Here is a 15,219-nt window from a genome sequence, read left to right as displayed (position 1 = left end):
AAACGGTGGCAAAAAGTTGAAACTGAAAAGCAAATAATTGAAAAAAAAGAACCCTGCATTAAAAAAAAAAGAAAGAAAATGTCATCAAAAAAAACAAAACAATCTGTCATTGGAAAAAAAAGTGACATCAAAGAAATACAACATGATTGTCATTCAAAAACATATTAGAATACACAAATGTCTTGAAATGAACTAATATAACATTTGATGTCTCTGATTTTAACTTCAGTGAAACATTTTCAATGCCAATACCTGTTTTGATGCCATTACAATTTTTTTTACAATACAAGTGTTTCAATGCCAGTGTTTCTTTTTTTCAGTTTCAGGGTGTGTTTTCAATGCCAAATTTTATTTTCAATACCAAACGTTAAAGTTATCGTTTTGCCTCCGTATGGCCAGTGCATTTACAAATAAATAACATTTACCCTTTCTGTCTTCACAACCTACTTTCATTAAAGTATTAAACAGTTGTTATATTCCTTTTGACTTAAAAAAAAAACCATGACAAAGTGGCATAAATCTTCTAAGCTTAATTCTTTAAGGACTTACAAAAGATGTTTTTTCAAAGTCACATTTGAGGGCACTTCTAAAGAAATCTACTGTCAGCCTTTTAACTCATCCCAAATTATAGATTTGAACAGAAACCCCACCTCTGACAAGGCAAACAGCCAATCATAGTTTAGGATTTTGGGATGGCCAATTGGATTTCAAGGAGTGCCAGTGCCACCCTTGGCCATCCCTCTGGACACGCCACTCCACACGCAGGTGAAGGCTCCCTTTAGTTTTGGTACCCGACTTGATGAGTGGGTATCTTCATGTTTTGTTACGTAGAAACATTATGTACAAAACAATTTTAACCTGATGCATTTTTTAAAAGTTAAATCACTTTTCATTTTTGCCTCATTTAACAATTATTCTAAAGTAAAGGAATGCCACCAGCATCTGTTAATGTAGATGAATCATTGAAATGATAAAACTAATATCATATTACACTTTTAAATGTGTCCATTTTGTTGCATTATTACGACTTAAAGCTCACGAACACACTGACAGAATGATTCCCAACTTGAGAACTCCGAGCATCCGAGGAGCACGTGAACGCACCGCGGAGCCGTAGTCTCTGTCAGCCTGATCCTCTGTTATTCTGCCTTAGCATGAATCACAGGGAAAAGAGACTCGCTGAATAACACACTCAGTCATGTGTGAGTGAATGAAACTTAATCCTTGATCTCGAAAGTTCAGGCTGTTGGAATAATCTTGTGCTTCTCTGTCCTGAGGGGGGGGGGACCTTGTCCCACTGACTGTGAATGTAGAAGCATTATCAGCTATGGTGTGGGATCAATAAACAGGTGTGGAGGACAGGCCTGGTATTCCCCAGTATAATTGGACTTTTAGTAGTAATAGTGTAAAATAAGATGTTGTGTTCACCTCAAAGTTAGCCACTTGAGCACGCATGACACAGGGGATTCTCTATCCTGTCAATGACCCAGTCTTGGTCACCCACTGACCCCTGACTGACCTTAATATATTAAGCAGTGGCCCTCTCTCAGAGCACATACAGTGGGATACTCTTTGTTTGTTTGTTTGTACATTCATAACTTATCAATTTCTGTTATCTAAGACTAAGATCTTAAGTTGTTAATAACCTGTTAATAAACCTATGAATACAACATGCTAGGGTTAGAACGATTCTTTTTAACAACGATTCGATTCGTGGTTGCTGATACGATTAAAGGACGATATAGGTTCATTTGGAACGATACGATCAGAAATGATTCAGTGACTTGAAATCAATTCAGTAACTTTTAAGGCAAAAATTCAACTAGTGTGACTGAAATAAATACCTTGACACTGAACAGTCATAGATTCCTGCTGTTGCCCTGATGTTTTTTGCCCGAGCCCGAGCTTTGACCTAAAATCTGTTGTGTTAAATCCCATGGCGCCTTAGTATGTGGTTGGATAGATTTGTTGTGTTGTTGTGGTACCTTTCTTGACCATTACATATTCTACAAACAGCGACTGACTTATTTAGAACATCTCCATCTTTGTAAAAGCTAAAGTGTTTCCACACACTGGACCGCAATGGTGGCTTGATCATTTATTGCTCGCCAGCTTCTCCTCTGCCATCCGCCATGCTATGTTTTGTTGTCTGCTGGCGCATGGCGATGACGTCTCAGACAGGCAGCCTGAATTGAGTAACGTTTAACGTCTTTATCATTAAAAGTGCAAAAAAAACCCACACCCATATAAAGTCTGCCATGCTTCAATCCAATGCATTATTTCCTCGTATTGATACAATCGATTTATTACCTTTTTTTTTTTTAAGCTATATTTTGGTCTTTTTTGCCTTTATTTTATAGGATAGCTGAAGAGAGACAGGAAATGTGGGGAGTAGAGAGCGGGGGAAGACGTGCAGGAAATGGTTGACCGTCTGGGAATCGAACTGGCGACCCCTGTGACGAGGACTGTAGCCTCTGTATGTCGGGCGCTTAGACCGCTAGGCCACCAGCGCCCCGATTTATTTCCTTTTAAAACAATGTTAGATCGATATATGTCGTCTGGAAGGCCAACTTACCGAGCACAGATCAATGTAGTCAGATCATAGGAATATAAATCAATACATCGATGTAGTAGATTGAGTAGATAAATCGTTACACCCTTAGAACATTCAGCGCTTTAAATCATCACCCCATGCCATGACCAGTTAACTGTTTTTGTCTTGGTCTTAGTGGCAGTTTAACAGTCCAGACCGTCTCGCATTGCCTAACGGAAGCCTTCCACTTAATGTGACCATAAACTGAATGCAGGGCACTCCTACTGATCAGCCACTGACACACGATACAGGAGTTGGATCCGAACCCTCCCCCTTCTTCTCAAGAGGAGATCCTCCTCTGCTGCACTGTCTGCTATCTCAGTTGCAACCCTGCTCTTCTCAATAGGGACACCTACCAGCAGCTGTAGTGTGAAGGAACTCAAGGTGTTTTCCCAGTAATGAAGCGCCAACAGTAGCCTCAAACGCTTTAACAGTTATGTGTCACTGTTGTGGCCGATGTGCATGTTAATCTTACATTGTAGTAAGGAAAGTGGACATGAGAAATACGATATTCTTTTAATGTTTCATTACTCTGACCGTATTCAGCAGTTTAATAGTCATTTTGTTAACACCTCCTTTAAGTACACAGAAACACACCGTCTTTGTTTATCCTTCTGTATGTCAACTCTTTTTTTACCTAGCTGCTGATGGGCACCTCATGTCCTCGCTGCTTACGTATTGGTTCATGTGTGTGTGTCACGTAAGCGTGTGTCTCTGTGCACGAATGGTTGCATGAAATGTGCAGCCACGTGTGTAAATCTGAGATCGGCACATGATCACCTACATTTGATTGGACGGTTACCGATCAGAGGCGAACAGACTGCAAATCGTCCAGTTCCTGTCACCAGCTGATGTTTCAGAGCACCTTTACTGTTTCAAGACGTCATCCAGGAACTTAATGTGATATTTTTACTGCTTATTGATACCCTATAGAGCTATTAATAGATCTATCTATCCTATTCTATTTATTTATAGAGACTAATGTAGCACATTCAGATAGAGCCCTGTCATGTTGTATTGTCTTCTTTGACATTGATTGTGTAGGATCAAAATCATACCACTAACAAAGCAGCTAGTCCATGATTTAAAAGGAGCATCCCATCGGTCAGTGGTCCAGAGATGCTCAGGAACCGGCTTACTCCTCTCCCGGTCATTGTTAGGAGCAGCAGCGTGCGGCATGGAAACCATGGCTCTGGAGAGCTTAGCACCAGGGATATAATGAGTGCAAGGCTTTGGAGCCCTAAAGCAAATCAAATCCATTTTGATGTGTTAACCCGGAGGTATGCTCACTAGCAGCTCGTCACTTCAGATTGCTGTGATGTTATAATAAGGCCAGAGCTAGTCACAAAGTTCAGATTGTGGCTTTTGTCTTGTACATCTCTGGAGGCGTCATAGTCAGAAAACCCACAACCTTAAATATAAAGTCATTCATGTTTCCTGGCTTCTATTCTTTTAACTTAAACACAGAATGCTGTCCACGTCGTGCTGGTTTCAGTGTCACTCAGGCAAACCTTTAAAGAAATCATGGACACTCAAGATAATGCATTTATTTGCTTTCTTGCTGAGAGTCGAAGGGGAAGATCAATACTCCTCTTACATCCTTTTAATGTTAGGCTTCTGCATGTAGCTACTTACTTAAGTTTAGCTACAAGGCCAAAAGGACCTTTGCCTCTTAGATCTGATTGTATTAAACACATAGACTGTATAAAATATGGACGTAGTATCCGTGACGTCACCCATCTGTTCCTGAGAGCTGTTTTGAAGCAAATCGACGGCGGCAGCCATATTGGTAATGCGGAACTCAACTAGGCAGAGTGTGACGTAGTGTGAGTCTCTTAGCCAATGGCTGTGTGTTCCCGACCGGGAGTCACGTCAGTCATGTCCTTATTTGGGCAAAACTCATAATCTTAATATCTTCTTAACCGTCACGTTAGAAAAAAATTCACCCCCCGTACAGTGTGTGCCATTAGAGAGATTAGCGTTGTAGGGCCAAGCCGTTTTTTGAACCAGGCTGTAAACATGTTTATTAATGCTGCAAATATTGTCTTTTTCCCATTCATATCTATGTGGTTTCCGGTGTTTCTGCAGCCAGCCTCAAGCGGATTTTCGATGTATTGCAGTTTATATCACTTCCGCATTGGCTTCCTCGTTTGAGACCGGAGTTTGCCGCTTGATTAAACATCACTGAACATCCATAGAATGCTCAAATTGTATTGGCTCAGACATTTTGACACCAGTAAATATATGAATCATTGTGGAAAGAATCACTATGATATCCTACTTTATGAATCTTGTGACTTGCACAGATAGTAAAGTCAGCCTCGCTCAGTTCATTGGTAACAAAACTCGCTACGATATGAACCTATCTAATTTTCGAATTGTTTTTTTTTAATCCACACAAAATACCGATAAACTATTTTAACATTTTGGGTCATTATGTGGACTATTTGTCAGCTGTTAACAGTGACTTTAAGGAGTCTGATGCTTGACCTGATTGTTCACACTGTATGTGTTAAATTCAAGCGGCAACCTCCGGCTGTGAGAATGGAAGCCAATGCAGAATTGTTTAAAAACTGCAGTTCCTTGAGTGTCAGCTTGAGGCTGGCTCTGGAAGAACTGGAAACCACATACACACCAATTCAAAAAAGCCGATCTTTACAGCAGAAATAAACATGTTTACAGCCTGGTAAAAAAAACGAGTGTAGTCTGGAGAGCTCTTTTCTAAATCAGGACAGGTGAATTTTTTCATAACGCAGCAATTTGAAGATATTAAGATTAAGACTTTTCCAATAAGAGAGGCACAGCTGACTTGACTGACAGGCAGGAACACTGTAGCTGTTGGCTAGGAGGCTCAAAGCCTGCCTCTTTACCTCACACTAGCTTGACAGCAGTTAGGTTGAGTACCTCATTTTCAATATGACTCCCACCAATGATTGGCTTCAAAACAGCGCTTCAGAAACAGATGGGTGACGTCACGGATCCTAAGTCTATTATTTATACACACAGTCACAATGTATTTGGAGCCTTAACAGTTGTCAATAAAGTTTGCTTTGAAAAGTACCTCACACAGAAGCTGAACCAAGGGAATATGACTTCAACATCAACTTTTTGACATGTGACAAAGTCTTGGAAAATAGAAGCTTTTCAAAAGTTTCCTTTGTGTGAGAGCTGCTGTACTGGATTGCATCAGATTGCATAGGAAGTCATAATGTTATGGCTGATCAGTTGTCCATGGTTCTTTCAGATGCTGTATGCCGTTTTGTGCAGGTTCAGTCAGATTTAAAAAAAGAGCCCTGAAGTTGGGGAACCGGCTCATGAGTCTGCTTTCACCATGCGAGAGTGTGCAGTCGGCCGACCAAAATTTCTAACATGCCAGAAATTCATTTGACCAGTCATGAGCAGCTGATCAGGTTATGATCGGCTCATGTGCCCCGTGTACACTGCAGGGCAAACAATGTGCGATTGGGACTGAAATTCAGCCAGACTTCAAAATCAGTTGGGAAACCACTTTTTTAAGTAGTCCATATTCTACGCTGAGTAATCAAGTGATCACCACTTGTAAAGAGCCCCCTCTCTCTTCCTCAGTAAACCCCTCTCTGGTGGAAGTCATAGTTGTTCCAGTCATAGCTCGCATATTGAGAAATGTTGCTTACTGGAAGACAATGAGATGGTGTGGGGGCTTCCCAACCCTCCACCTGTCACCACACTTAGTGAGCAGGTGGGGTTTGAGTTGGCTGGAGATGACTCACATTTGTACACAACACATAAGAGAGCAAGTTCTACTCCACTGAGTGGGCTTTAAGGACATAAGCACATTAGCTGACTTTCTGTTGTTTGTGACATTGATGTCTTATTCTCCCGGCCAGTCTTTCTCCCCATTTCTTCCCACCCTTGTTTCTCACACTCCTGCTTTTTTCCCGCTCTTTTTTTTGATTCACAGACGGTCGCCACCACTCCCCCCTCTTCCCCTTCCTTGGTTACGGCTTCTGTTTCCCTCTCTGAGCCTCAGTGGGAAACTCAGCCTCTCCTGTCACTCTCCTCGTAGGCTGGTTCTCTGTGGGTTTTGCACTGACAGTGGGGTCTGCTTTGAGGGAGGGCTTAAGGACTTGATTTGCAGTCTCTCCCTATAACGCCCGGTTCATTCAAGCAGCTCAGTGACAATAGACAACCCCCCATCGCAACCCCAGCCACCCATAAGGCTAACCATGTGCATATTGTTGTTGGTTTCTATGGAGAATGCAGTTTGCCGTTACTCCTCAGGCTTTGTATCACAGTGAGAATTACCCTTGGCCTTTGTTTGACGGAGGAAATTCAGAAACCTACCTAATAACCCCTCCTATAATTTGATCTAATTCATGCTTGTGTCATGGGATGATAAGCTTTAATGCTTTTTATGTTTAATTAAGGTCTGTCCAAAGCTGACAGGGATATTCTATCATCCAAAGAACCAACAATGCAGATGTTATAGGAAGCACTCATTCATGATTTAAGCTGAAATAGAAGATGAGGTATTTGGGTTAATATTTAATTATTTTCTATTACTATTATTACTATTTCCTGTTTCCATGCTTTCTTGGTTAGGTAAAGTAAAATGTTGTATTCTTTTGCCACACTCATTTATTTGTTGTTAAGTCAGACGTACTTCTGAAAAATCTGACACACTACCAGTCAAAAGTTTGGAAACACCTTCTCATTCAAGGGTTTGTATTTATTCTAATTATTTGAAACACTGTAGATTAATACTGAAGACATTAAAACTATGAAAGAACATATATGGAATTGTTTAATTCACAAAAAAGTGTTAAACAAACCAGAATATATTTTAGATTCTGTAAAGTAGCCCCCTTTTTCCTTCATGACAGCTTTGCACACTCTTGGTATTCTCTCAGTCTGCTTCATGATGTGGTCTCCTGGAATAGTTTCTAATTAACATGAGCCTTGACAAGAGTTCATTTGTAGAATGACTTGCCTTCTTTTTTTTTTTTTTTTTTTAAGTTATATTTTTTGGGCCTTTTTGCCTTTATTTCATACGACAGCTGAAGAGAGACAGGAAATGTGGGGAGTAGAGAGTGGGGGAAGACATGCAGGAAAAGGTTGACCGGCCGGGAATCGAACCGGCAACCCCTGCGATGAGGACTGTAGCCTCTGTATGTGGGGCGCTTAGACCGCTAGGCCACAAGCGCCCCAGAAAGACTTGCCTTCTTAATGTGTTTGAAACCATCAGTTGTGTTTTTCAGAGGTAGGGTTAGTACACAATGGATAGCTCTATTTGACTACTGTTGTAATCCATATTATGGCCAAACCATATTATTTCATAGGTGTGTCCAAAATTTTGGCAACCTCCGGCCGTGAGAATTGAAGCCAATGTGGAAGGGTTATAAACTGCAGTTCATCGAGTGTCCGCTTGAGGCTGGCTCTGGAAGAAACGGAAACCACATACACATCCATTCAAAAAAGCTGATATTTACAGAAGAACTAAACATGTTTACAGCCTGGTGCAAAAAACAAGTGTAGTCTGGAGAGCTCATTTCTCGATTGGCACACACTGTACGGGGTGTGAATTTTTTCTTTACGTGGTAATTTCGAAGATATTAAGATTAAGAGTTTTTGTATAATGACGGGGGCACTGGAGCTCTTGGCGAGGAGGCTCAAAGCCCGCCTCTTTACCTCACACTAGCTCAACAGCAGTTGGGTTGACTTCAGCATTTCCAATATGGCTCCCACCGATGATTGGCTTCAAAACAGCGCTTCAGAAACAGATGGGTGACGTCAAGGCTACTACGTCCATTATTTATACAGTCTCTGCTGATGATGCCAGAGTTTAAACTTTTTTTTCAGCATCTGGCTACATGTTTCCTTAAAAAGTATAAAATAGAGATTTCAGCGTAGCTTCATTTTAGCCTAAACTCCTGTGGCCCTGTGTGGAGCGCTGCTGTGTGTTTGCATGTTGATGAACTAGACTGAGAGGCTGCTTCTCTGGCTGACACATGCTGCTGTCATGGCGTGGGACTGACTGAGAAACTCCTGCAAGTGGGCTGCTTAGACAGAGGGAAAAGTTGAGGGATGGAGTTTGTGTGTGTGGTTTGGGAAAGGGGGTAAATAGAGGAGTATGAGGAGGAGTGGGAGGAGGAGGAGGAAGAGGAGAGGGAGGAAGACTGGAGGTTGTGATGTGTCACAGAGATTAGAAGCCAGAGCAGCCAGACCACATGTCTTTTCCTCCACCTCCTCTTCCTGGTCCTGCCTTTTCCTACCAGAGATCTGTTTTTTGGGGGGGAACTGCAAGGGGCTCATTTTAGGGGGGGAGGTTATGGACAGGAAGTGAGGGAATGGGAAGGAGCAGTTTCTGTGTTTTGTTGGGGGGCTCACTACAGGACAGAGAAGTCTGTGTTTAACAGTGGTAGAGAAAGATCGCAATTCTCTTCTTTATTCCTTCTATTTTCAAAACAACGGCTGTTTCCATAAAATCGATAGTGTCTTACATTTAAAGGGACAATCAGTGAAATTCTCTCATATAAAATAATTGTATTTGTCTACATAAATGCCTGAATTGGCTTTAATTGTCCTCCAATCATTGAAATAAAGAACGTCGCCCTGTTTCCACTGCTATATTTTTGGGGTCAAACTTTTAACAGGGACAAACAGAAACCAGATGGAAACATTTTTAGAGGCCAGTGAGTGAGTGAGTGAGTAGCAGCCTCTGTGCCAAAAAAGAAGTGCGTCCAATGAGCACATCATTTATATTATGTCAATATCTAATTTCTAGTCAGACAAGAAACGGGTCCCATCCTCCTCTGACGTTTAAAGCCAGGAGGAGACAAACTCTGTACAACAAATGTTAAAGTTCAGTCCGTTTTTAGATTGTTAACCCTTTTGTGGTTTATGCGTCAGAGAAGAAGTGACGGATTAGCTGAAGTATTTAAATGAGAGAGTCCCAGTGAAACTACATGCTACAAGGAAAGAGGACCAAACCAAGACACATGGATAGAGTCTGTGCTGGAAAACCCCCCCCAAAAAAACGTGTTATGCTGATGACAGAGTTTTATGCATTTTAATCAATAGCATGTTTTTATGTGTCAGGGTGTAAGCAGCAGATACTGCTTAGTGACGGTGGTTTAAAACTTAGTATGAGCTGACATACATCGGTCCTTTTGATAATATGTTCACATTTTTTTAGTCTTGGCTCGATGCAAAAAAAGGGATTTAGTTGACAAACATCCTCAAAAATCTGAAAAAAAAATATTTTTTTAATCAGGTTTCACACCACAGTTGTTTTTTGCTAGTGATACAGGCTTATGTTAATCCCTTTTTAACAAAATACACAAAGAGTAGCGCTTTGCCATGTGGTAAATATAATGAAGAACCCACTCTTCAATTAACATAAATATTGTAATGCAAACATAAAAAAAATGCAGACGGAATATTTCTAAAACACATATTTATTCAAGAACCCTCTTAATGTGAAAGTTTTGTTCCTTTAAAAATAATCACATTTTATCACTTATTATGCAAAAATACGGTTGGGTTATCGCATCTGGCTCAACTTTACAGGTACCCTCCCCTGCACCTTCTTCAAGCCAGTGGCATCGCTCTCATTCTTCCCTCCCACAAGTCACCTCTCTTGACTGAGGCCTAGCATTGAGTTGAGTGGTTTCTGCAGGTTATCTCTTTGCTGGTCTAGCACCACAAACTGCTTACATCATGGGCGAGGGCTGGGGGGCGAGGGCCGGGGGACGGGGGACGGGGTTGCGGGGTTGCCGTGATCCAAAACACAAACCTAACGTGTTTCCACTAGGGATGCACCGAAAAATTCGGCCACTGAAAATTTTCGGCTGAAAATGGCTCAAAAGTGCGTTTTTTGTTTTCGGTCAATAGTCTTTTATCAAGGCAAGGCAAGGCAAGGCAAGGCAAGGCAAGGCAAGGCAAGGCAAGGCAAGGCAAGGCAAGGCAAGGCAAGGCAAGGCAAGGCAAGGCAAGGCAAGGCAAGGCAGCTTTATTTGTATAGCGCATTTCATACACGAGGGCAACTCAGTGTGCTTTACATTATAACATTAAAAGCATTGGAGACATTCAGGCAGTCATAAAAGAACACAATTAAAATGACAAATATAATTAAACAGAAAAGAAAAGGAAAATTAGAAATATATTAAAAAATTAAATTAAAATTTTAATTTAAAGTGGGTTAAAATGAGCTAAGATAGGAAAGCAGTGGCAAATAAAAAAGTCTTAATCTTGGATTTAAAAGAGGTGAGAGTTGGAGCGGACCTACAGCTTTCACGGTAGTGTGTTCCAGATCTGTGGTGCATAATGACTAAACACTGCTTCACCATGTTTCGTTCTGACTCTAGGGACTGAAAGCAGACCAGTACCTGATGACCTCAGAGGTCAAGGTGGTTCATAAAGTAGTAGCAGATCAGCAATGTATTTTGGGCCTAAACCATTCAGTGCTTTATAAACCATCAGCAGGATTTTAAAGTCTATTCTCTGACAGACAGGAAGCCAGTGTAGAGATCTAAGAACTGGAGTGATGTGGTCTACTTTTTTGGTCCTTGTTAGGACTCGAGCAGCAGCATTCACCGAAACAACACACTGAAACAGAATGTTGTGATGACACAAGTAAAAACTGCGGTCAGTACCTGCTTGTCTGGATAAGGACCAACATGTCTGCATCCGTTATTCCTTTAATGCAGCACTAAAGCGTCTTCTAAGCAAAGAGGTTGAGATGGACCACGGAGTGAAAACAATGAAAAGTACACTCTTAGAGTCTGTCAGCACCAAGCGGCAACCTCCGGTCTAAAAATATGAGTCCAATGCAGAAGTGTTAAAAACTGCAGTTCATCGAGGATCCGCTTGAGGCAGGCTCCGGAAGTCACATACACATGAATGGGAAAAATACGATCTTTGCAGCAGAAATAAACATGTTTACAGCCTGGTACAAAAGACGAGTGTAGTCTGAATAGCTAATTTCTCGATGTCCTCTCACTGTGAGGGGGGTGAATTTTTTCCTAACGCCGCAATTTCGAAGATATTGAGATTACGAGTCTTCCAATGAGAGGCACAGCTGCCTGTGGGAACACTGCAGTTGTATGCTAGGAGGCTCAAAGCCCGCCTCTTTATGTCACACTGGCTCGACAGAAGCTGTAGTGACTATCCTGACCTGATTTTAGTCACTGTCTGGGTGCGGGAGTGAGGTGTTTTTGACGCGCTTCTAAAAGAATCCATTGTCCAATCTGAGGTTATTGTTGCGTTATTTCTTGCCGTTTATTGTTCCAAAACATAAACAGGTAAAACAACTTACTTTGCTGGTGATAGGCGGGATGAAAACAAATGTGTGGTATAAGACGACCAGTAAAAAACCGTGTGCTCTTCCCGTTCCCAAGATCACTACTTCACCTGTGCCCCTTTTGTAGTATTTACCTGCCCGTTTACCTGAAGTGCCCCTTGTGGTGATTGTGTGAGTAACAAAACAAAAAACAAAAACAACATAGGTAAAAATGGCTCATACAGAAGCAATATGGCTGCCGCTGCCGATTGGCTTCAAAATAGCCATAAATGCAATAGTAGGGGAGACCGGGGACAGTTGTAACACTTTTGCAATTCTGTCTATAACTTTGAGCTCTTTTAACCCAGTGTGTTCAAACTGCTATACAAACTAGCCGCAACTACACTGTCCTCTGTCTCCCAACTAATAATTGGCATAATAATTTCTTGCGGTTTTCAGTTTACGGTCTTGGTTTCCTCATTTTTGGTTTACGATTTCGTCCAAGAATTTTCATTTCGGTGCATCCCTAGTTTCCACCGTTGTCCTGCAGTGAAAAAATAAAAAAGACTAATGGATTCGAAGGCAAAGCAGTGGTCGGCGGAGGAGAATAGCTGTTGTGAGGGAAAGTTCACGCTAGTGCTGCTGGGAAAAGCGATCACGTAAATCTGACGTCATGACGTGCCTCTTCCACGGGCCTGAGCGGGTGGAAAAACAACGAGTGCTGCGCTGAAATGCAACCCGGTTCGCGTTGGTCGAAAAGAGGTGTAGGATGAGGTCCTGATATTTTGATATTGCAATTTTAATTCATATCGTACTAATCGGATTTTGCACAAACAAAGCCCCAGTAAGTAGTGACACTGCATAATACCCCGTCTTTGCTAAATCTTGTGTAAGTCTAAAATGTTTAGATGTGAGTGGATGCCTTGGGATTGGGGAAGTTTGTCAGTGTCTTTTTGTGTAAGGTAGGCATTAGATGTCTCTTCAGGGCGGTGAAGACGGACACATGCTGCAGTAAATTAAGTGTATTACCTTGTTTTGATTCAAATTGATTTATTAGTGTGCATGTAAACTCTCAGAGTGACAGTCATCCTGCCCAAGTCAACAGTGAAAGTCAACAACCCCCCTGGCCTCTGTCCACTGTTCCATCGGCAACACCGCGAGGACAGAAGGCTCCATTTAACCTGCTTAAGTAGAATCTCCAAGCCAGTTCAACAGAGTCACTACTTTGTGTGTGTGTGTGTGGATTTATATGTGTGTGTGGATTTATATGTGTGTTTATCCATCCATCACTTACCTGTCAGGCCTTCCATAATACCACTAAGTCAAAAGTAGCTTTACACCGCAGCTGATCATACACACACACACACACACACACACACACACACACACACACACGCACACACCCTCCCCCTGCTCCTCTGCTGCTACTGAAAATATTCCTCTGTCATGAACTCTGTCTCGCTGTCATCCTACACTCTGTCACTGCCTCAGGTTCGTCCTGAGGGGAGGAATTGAACATTTCTGCATGTTGTTGTGACTGACCAGGCTCTCATCAGCCTGTCAGTATGCGTCTGCCTGCTGGTGTTTATCTTTGGCAGAGAGGAGCGTTGAATCCCATGAGCTCCATGTGCGATGCCCTGAAGGTTGAGATGAGGATCGTGAAGGTGGAGCCTGAATGAGTGTGATGTGTGTCAATCCCCTATTCGCCGACTACCAGTCATTCCCTGTAAGTCCGTCTGTGTGTGTGTGAGTGTGTTTCTACACTCTGCCCGCTGTGACTGACGCCATTGTGCCTTGCCGCTGGGCACTCGCCCCGTTCCCACAGCTCAGGCCTCTCTGGATTAGAAACACAACAGCTGTATTGTGTGTGTGTGCGTGTGCTGGTGTGTGGGCCTGTGTATGCATGACCACTTGTTAGCAGTGTGTACGTTTGTGTACTTGGAAGGTGGAGCAGGAGGGGGGGGAGATGTGGCTGAGGAGGTTAGCAGTGGAGACTGTATGTCAAGGCTTCGTCTCACTATCCAGTCAGTCTGGCTCTCGGCCCACTGTGTGCAGTGTGACCGTGCTGTGTTAGAGAGCAGCACAGGGGAATGAGTTCACGTGTGCTGAGAAATTCCTTTCAGATATTCATAGATGGAGAAAGGCATCACAGTTGTTGGTGTGCTGGATGATATTCATTCATTTGTTCTATATAAAACATTTATGCTATGTAGCAGTGGCTTCTTCATTGCTCATTTGAGTCAATCAGTTTTGTTTTTACAATGAATTAAATTGATAAAATGTTTGTGCTTGCTCCACAAACATTTCTTTGTGAATACACTTAGTAACAAAGTAACTTTTTGATGTAACGTGCTGCTTTATTAATGGATTCCCACTGATTTTTTTTCTCAGTGTTCTGTTTCGATACAAACCCAAAGCATTACAGTGTTTTCTGCACTCAGTCTGCTAAGCGCAAAAACAGCTTCAACTATTTGAACATCAAAAACAAGAATGCCACTTCGCCTTCACTGACCAACCAAATCAAGAAAAGACAGGACTTTTGATATTAACTTTATCAACAACAATGTTAGAGGTGCATACAGACTGCACTGGAGAGGGTAATTTCCTGGTCTAATACTGCCTAATGCTACAACATGATTCCTATCAACTATTTTTATGCACAACTCCATTGAATTACACCATGTTCCAACTTATTATGCAAGTTGCATTTTTGTGACATATCACACTTTTTTCATCAAAATATATTGGTCTAAGAGGTCCCCAAAACATGTCTTTTAAACTTTATGCTCAAAAAAACATTTTGAAATCAGATTTTGGCATGCCTGAAAAACCCTCTTCTTCAGCCCTGTTCAGAACACTCTGTTTTCTCTCTGACCACGCCCCCTCAAGAAGTGGATGTGGCCTCGGCTCTCCAGCACGTTGATCTAATGTTTACATGTTGGCTGAATAGACACGGCTGCTCAGAGATCGTGTTACTTCAACCCTCTGAATCTGATCCAGAATCTGATCCTGACGGAGAGGCGCCTGCAGCAGGACCTTTCTGAAGGATTGGTCACAGATTTAGTGTTTCTTGTTGTTTTATTTGTCAGTATGTTGACGTGTGTCTTGGTACACAGCTACCAACATGTAGCTATGTGGCTATGCTAACTAGCGCTAGCACTTATCCATGATAAATAAAAATCATCCACTAGATCTTCAAATCTGCAGACGTGTGGAGTAAAACCGACCTCTGCCAGAAAGGCAGCGGGACCTTTCTGAAGGATTGGTCCCAGATTTAGTGTTTCTTGTTGTTTTATTTGTTAGTATGTCGACGTGTGTCTTGGTACACAGCTACAGCTACAAACATGTAGCTCTGTGGTTATGCTAA

The 15,219-nt window shown here is 42.0% G+C and overlaps 1 protein-coding gene across 4 annotated transcripts in view; it reads left to right on the top strand.

Moving 5' to 3' along the window:
• Positions 1-15,219, top strand: part of LOC117823171 (protein argonaute-3) — a 58,123-nt gene that overhangs the window by 1,310 nt on the left and 41,594 nt on the right. The gene's annotated exons all lie outside the window — the stretch shown is intronic.

Source organism: Notolabrus celidotus, chromosome 12 (assembly GCF_009762535.1).
Source record: "Notolabrus celidotus isolate fNotCel1 chromosome 12, fNotCel1.pri, whole genome shotgun sequence".
NCBI classification, from domain to species: Eukaryota; Metazoa; Chordata; class Actinopteri; order Labriformes; family Labridae; genus Notolabrus; species Notolabrus celidotus.
Note: the sequence above shows the minus strand (reverse complement) of the source record. Positions and strands in the feature narration are given on the sequence as shown.